The sequence below is a fragment of the Gallus gallus genome, chromosome 3 (genome assembly GCF_016699485.2).
Source record: "Gallus gallus isolate bGalGal1 chromosome 3, bGalGal1.mat.broiler.GRCg7b, whole genome shotgun sequence".
In the NCBI taxonomy this organism is placed as follows: domain Eukaryota; kingdom Metazoa; phylum Chordata; class Aves; order Galliformes; family Phasianidae; genus Gallus; species Gallus gallus.
In genome coordinates, this window is record NC_052534.1 from 67,766,098 (window position 1) to 67,772,589 (window position 6,492).

At 40.4% G+C, this 6,492-nt stretch overlaps 1 long non-coding RNA gene across 1 annotated transcript; it reads left to right on the plus strand.

Annotated features, from left to right (window-relative positions):
• Nucleotides 1-459: 459 nt before the first annotated feature.
• On the plus strand, nucleotides 460-3,333 carry LOC121113159. Its single transcript, XR_005858288.2, has 2 exons — nucleotides 460-710; nucleotides 2,343-3,333. It is a non-coding gene; the product is annotated as an uncharacterized LOC121113159 (long non-coding RNA).
• Nucleotides 3,334-6,492: the final 3,159 nt, after the last annotated feature.

Sequence of the window (6,492 nt, forward strand, 5' to 3'; positions counted from 1 at the left end):
GATAGCTGTGTGAAATGCAATGAAGTGATTAAGGGCTCTGCCAGAGCCAACATGCTGCACCCAGAGCAGAAGCTGCTCCTGAACACCGGTGGAGCTGGGCACTGGGCTAGAAACATGAGGCACAGACCACCCTTGAAAACCTGTGAACACAGCAAAGCACACCTTCCAATCCCCATCCTGGGCTCAGGGAAAAAAGGGAGGTGGGTGAGAGGGGGCGAAGGGGAAAGAAACGCTGCTGTTAGTAAGGCTGTCTGTTAATGACATGAGTCATTCCTCCAATGTCAGCAAAGAAGCACTTAATTCATCCGCCAATTATAAATTAACACTGTAACTGCTTTGCCAGTCTAATTACCTCGCGAGCTGAGAGGAAATGAGGGCTTGTTGTTCCTTAATAGCCTTTCTTCAATGAACTGCTTCAAACACTGGCACTAAAAATAGCAGGGATGCGGAGGTGTGCGCAGAGCGAGACCTGTGTTTTGCTGTGAGCAGCAGGGCTTGTTCCTTCTGACGGAAATTGGAGGGAGGAAAGTTTTATTCTGTAAGCTAAACAGGTACATCAGGTGTACGTGACAGACAGCCGGCTCTGGGTAAGACCCTGGGAGATAAGCATTTTCCTCACCAAGACTCATCTCATTGCCATACAAGGAAGATTTTATTTTCCTAAATATTTTAAATGAATATGAACTACTACTGGTCACGCAAGTTCACAGGTATATATGATTTTTCTTCCTTTTTATCCCTTCTTCTCTCTTCTTTTTTGTTTGTTTGCTTTTAACTATTTAATGACCTCTTCTGTGCAAGGCATGGGTACAGAGGTAATTCACATAATCATTGGGTTTCATATTACAATACAGCACTAAACTTTTTCATCATTGAACACCTTTTCTAAGTGTTTTCTGCACCTAAAGAAGGGAATGTGAACAATAATATATTCCTGAAAAGATGGATGTGAGGGGTCCAGATATCCTGGGCTCAATTTCTGTATCTACAAGCTCTTTTCAGGAAGTTTCAAATGATGTCACAAGTGTGGTTGCAAACACTATGGAAAGTCCCTGGCTATAGAATATGCAGTTGGTTGTGAGGAAAGTTGAGCGGTAGTTGTTTATCACACAACAATCTCAGTCCTCTAGGCTTCTCTGTGTAGAAGCAAACTCTTAAGTAAGGTTATAATTATGATTGCAAAGACCTATGAATGCTCTGCACACAAGTATTGTGGGTGTTCTAGGCTGAAAATGTCACAGAACTAAAATGTTATAGTGTACATAAATGAGAGCTGGGCTTATTTGAAGACAATAGTTGACGAAGAAAAAAACAAGAAACATCCACTGGGAATATTTGTACCTGCAACTGCCCCCTCAAAACTAGTATTTACTGTGAACAGGCTTTCAGAGACTGCCTAATGCAACAGCTTGTTGGGTTAAGTGCCAATTATTCATTGCTTAGTCACTGAAATGTCTGACAGTACATCAGCTTCTTAGCAATTGTACAGCTGGTAAGGAAAAAAAAATCAATAGAACACCTACTCAACAAAATTTATTGACTTTTGTCAAAATGAAAACATTAGTTGGAATTGCTTCTGATTCAGTGGGAGCTCCAAACATGTACTCTCTCCCAGACCACTGTGCTTCATGAAAGGGGTTGATGCAGTTCCTCTGCCATGTGTTGTCTCCTAGCAGAGCTTCTGGTCAAGCACTCCCTGATACCCTTTCTACAGCATCACTTTTGGCAAATCAAAGGAGTGGGTGGAGATAATGCTTACGTTTGGTTTAAATGAATGAGGGAACAGTTGAGTAGGGTAATCTAGAGGATTTTCCTTTGCAGAGGACTCCCAGAGGCATGAATGTGTTTGAGTCTCCAGGTTCCCTCTCATTCACCTTCTGTTTCTATGAAGCCTATTTTCCTGGCTCCTCTGGCAGCTATGCAGCACCTGGGGGTTTCCTGGAGGCTGCCAGCCAGGTAAAGGCAGATGACAATATTAAGTATTTGGTTACTAACAGAAGTTTGAATTCTGCTAGGGGTAAAACCATTTTGAAAGGCTGAAGTTTTCTGCACGTAAGAGTTTCATGTTTCGTGATGTTTCTGTTTCAAAGATCAAATGATTCTTTTGGACTAGAAGTATAGGAGAAGGCAGACACAAAATGCTGAAGACTATATAAAGGTTGTCCCCATGCAAAATGAGCAATTCCATCAGTTGATGTGGGACTGTAGGAAACTGTAAGGATGGATAAATGAGTCTGGGAAATCTTTCAAGGGAGAAATAATTTCAGCAGTCTTTTGAAAAACTTAAAGGCACGTAGAGTAGCCTCCACCATCATCCTTCTTCCCTTATTATGTCTCCACAGTAGAAAGAGTAGGAAAGAAGATCCAGAATGCAGCAGTCTTCACAAACCCTATGTGAAAAATATACTTTGGACTGAATAATTGGGCAGAAGCAACATGAACTAATTTTCACTGGAATGGCTGGAAATGTAGTTGTGGCACTTCTCAGAACTGCTCTCTTACTGAAAAAAAACTGTTTGGAATATGAAGCCTTCCTGTGCTGTGACAGTAAGGTAATGACTCTTATACTCTAGAGCTCTTTGGGGCAGAGAGGTTTATTAGGAAGACAGCACGGCATCTTGTCTGTGAAGTGTATGGATTCTATATGAAAACAGCAATTTATCTTTACCTTCTATCAGAAATGCAATGAGGCCAACAAAAACAATTTTATCTGTAAGTCTACTACGGGTGACACTAATTAAGAATGTTAGATGTGTGAATTTTGTAATTCAGGTTGAACTGATGTGAAATTCTGAGCATCAGGGTAAAATTCCTTAAGTCCTGTAAACAAAATATGGAGAAAGAACTATGCAAGTGAGTGTTTAAGACTGTACTTGCAAAATGTGTTTAAAAACATTAGATGTTCTTACCTAAGAAACATGTTAGCGTCATAATTGTGTATTTTGAGTAAAATGGTATAATTGTTTCACTATCATTAATTCTCTTTCCAATTCTTGATTTTATGTCCTTATTTAATACATTTTTACAGACTTTTTATTTGTTTGTTGTTTTTAAGGTAGTTGACCAGTTGAGAGTAAGGAATCACAGTTTTTTTGGTGGAATTAAAATTTGTTTGCTGGATCTTTCATAAGAAGGCCAAAGTTGCCCATGTAAGGAGGGAAATAAAACTTTTCTTTGTAGTTTCAATGACAATGTTCATGTGCATTGGTTTTGTTTCCTGGAAAATCTTACATTGGCCAGGTATGGACCTGTTGATGTTGAGTAAAGTAATTCTTTTTCATTATCCTTTCATTTTGAGGTGAGGAGAAAAAAATACATTTTTATAGCATTAAATTACAGTTGAGCATGATTGTTTACATCTATATTTGTTTTCTTTATTTATAATATGTTTTTCTCTTGGTATAATTTGCCTTATGTGCTGAGATGTTAGGAAGATGCTTTTACAGTAGTTATAAATCTTATTTTAATCCTAGAGAAGGGAATGAATAAGTAATACCACATCTGTCTCAACTTTTTATATACCCCCTGGTATACCCCCTGGTACTGAGGACTTCCATAAAAGGTTAGGCCCTTATATACATCAAAGGTGTACTGGTGTGTTGTACTTTTAACCTTATCTGTCTCTAGTACAGGAATAGGTGTTTAGTAGTGAAAATCATGAGCAAACATTTTGAATGTTGCTCTGCAAGTGTTAGATCTTTCTACTCATTTGTGGAGCTGCTGTTTTTGTATGTTCAGGGCCTTGGGCATAGATGTGCACCAATTGATCAGTGCTCCTAGGAGAGTGTGAAGAGGTAAACCAAGAATTAAACAAATTAAGAAGGTAATCTTAGTGAAATTCATCAAAAAGCAGTAATTCATTACTACTCTCGACAATATTTGGTGGCATTGCACCTGGCATGCTAGTTTTAACAAGTGTATCATCTGGAATACCTCATCACCTCATGGAAAAAAATTGTCCTCTGGAGTCCTTCAGCTTAGAAGGTGGTCATAGGCAAGTCTAGTATTGAAACCAGAAGAATTAAACCAGAAATAAAATGTATAGCGTCATTGAAAATGCTTACATAAGCATGAGTGGTTATTCAATTATAAAATGTCTTTAATTTAGTAAAATACCTGCTGTTTAGGAAGGGCTGGAATTCAAATAAAGGTTGTCTTGGGACTTAAGCTCTATTAAAAAGACCTGTGAATAATTACCTGCAGTAAATGTTACTGACCTCAGCTCATAACGCCTGATGTACATTGGCTAAATGTTCCTAATAACAGGTCTTATAAATTCAGAGACTTCTACTTTCAAATGCCCATAAAATCTTGAGAAATTAAGTTTTAGATTAAGGTCTCATTGGATTAAAATAATCCAATACAGGCTTTAAAATCTGCATGACTCTTATACTATACGGTTGGGTACTTTATTTTCAGAAAAGCAGTGCAGAAATCTCATTTAAAATTTTGGAAATTAATGCTATATTTTGGAAGACAGGAGTAATTCTTACAAGTCTTATTTTCCCATGGACTTCTAAACAACGGATTGCTTTGTCTTCTTTTGGCTTTTTCAAAGGATCAGGACCACTAGGATCACCAAGTCCAACCACAGCCCATGCACACCATGCCCGCTAACCACATCCGTCAGTGCCACACCTATACATGTGTTGAACACCTCCAGGGACGGTGACTCCACCACCTCCCTGTGCAGCCTGTGCCACTGCCTCACCGCTCTTTCTGAGAAGAAATGGTTCCTAATATCCAACCTGAAGTTAGCCTGTGCAACTCTGGCAAAGGCGTGCTATAGTTACAGGCAAAAGATCCATCTTCCATGTGAACTGTCTTCTCTGAAAGTTCCTGTAGTCAGTGTGAAGAGCAAAGTTTTGGATTAAAAAAAGGAAAATTTGTTGTCTACAGGAAGAAGCTACTAAACCATGACTGATGGTGTCATGAAATTACTATATTATTCTATACAACAGGGGTTGTACCTGTGCCCCACAGGTAAAGAAATCTGTGGGGAGGAAAACTTCTGAAAAGTTACGTTTGTGCCTTTGTAAATGGCAAACATAATATGCTTTATTGCAAAAGTCAATTCAGTATTTCATGAAGGGTGTTGCACTTAAATGTGATAGTATGCCAGCTCACTCCGGCATAGCATGGAAATTTCTGTGCAGAAGTCATAATAAGACTCTCTGGAAACCTTCCTTTCACAGCCTATAAATAGCAGAGACCTCCAGCCCATAAAGAGTTACTATGTTTCTGGCACTTTATGAGCTCTAAGGGAAGTTGTAAAATGAGGCTTTAACAACTTCGTCATGGAACTGGAAGGAGAAAAACATTACTTTAATACACGGGAGAAGAAGGGAGCAAGAGTTCAGAAAAGACGTGAGCGAGAGGGTATCTTCAGAAGACCTGGAGAGGAGGCTGCCTGGATGTGGTCTGAAGGCTTGTGTTTGAAGGCTGAAGACCCTGGACTGCAAAGGTAAAGGTCTGAAAAAGAAAAGGCTTTTACTTCTCTAGAAAAATTCTCCTTCTGTCAGATGGTGTGAGTAGGCCGGGTCTCCCTCCTTGTTGTGATTTTGATCAAATGACAGCTTATGTTGCAAAAGGGTCTGAAACATCATTAATCATAGAATCCTTTCAGTTGGAAAGGACCTCTAAAGGTCATCTAGTTCAACTCCCCTGCAATGAACACAGACATGCACAGCTAGATCAGAGTGCTCAGAGCCCCCCTGGTTTGACCTCGAAAGCCTTCAGGGTCAAGGCACCCACCACCTCCTGGTGCAACTTGTTCTAGTGCCTCACCACCTTTATCACAATAAAACTTCTTCCTTATATTCAACCTAAATATCTCCTCCTTTAATATGAAGCCATTTCCACTTGCCTTATCACAACAGAGCCTGCTAAAGACTCCTTCCCTCTTATAGCCCCCTTTAGATATCGAACCTTCTCTTCTCCAGGCTGAAGAGATTGGGAGAAGCAGGATCATCTCCTTCAACCTATTGGTCACACATCTTTTGCTGCAGCCCAGGATACTGTTGATGTTCAGGGCTGTGAGGCTGCATTTCTAGCTCCTTGCCATCTACCGGTACCCCCAAGTCCTTTTCAGTAAGGCTGTACTCCATTCTTATATCTCCCCCCTTGTACTGATAGTGGAGGTTGTCATAACCCAGGTGCAAGACCCTGCACCTGGATATGTTGAACCTCATGAGATTCACTTGGGCCTGCTTCTTGAGCCTGTTCAGGTCTCTCTGGATGGCAGTCCATCCCTAGGGCATGTTGACCATATGACATAGCTTGGCAAAAGCTTGTCATCTGTAAACTTGCTGATAATACACTCTGTAGCAGAAATGCTAAGTCGTGGCCTGAAACAGTGATTGAGCACCTGGTGGGAAGGCAGGGCTAATCCAGAGGAGCTCAGGTGTATGGAATGCACCTGAATGACCGGAAGGAGTGGAGCCAGGATCCACCCCTTCCCAGGCCTCATTTAAGGGTTGGCAGTGGGGGTGA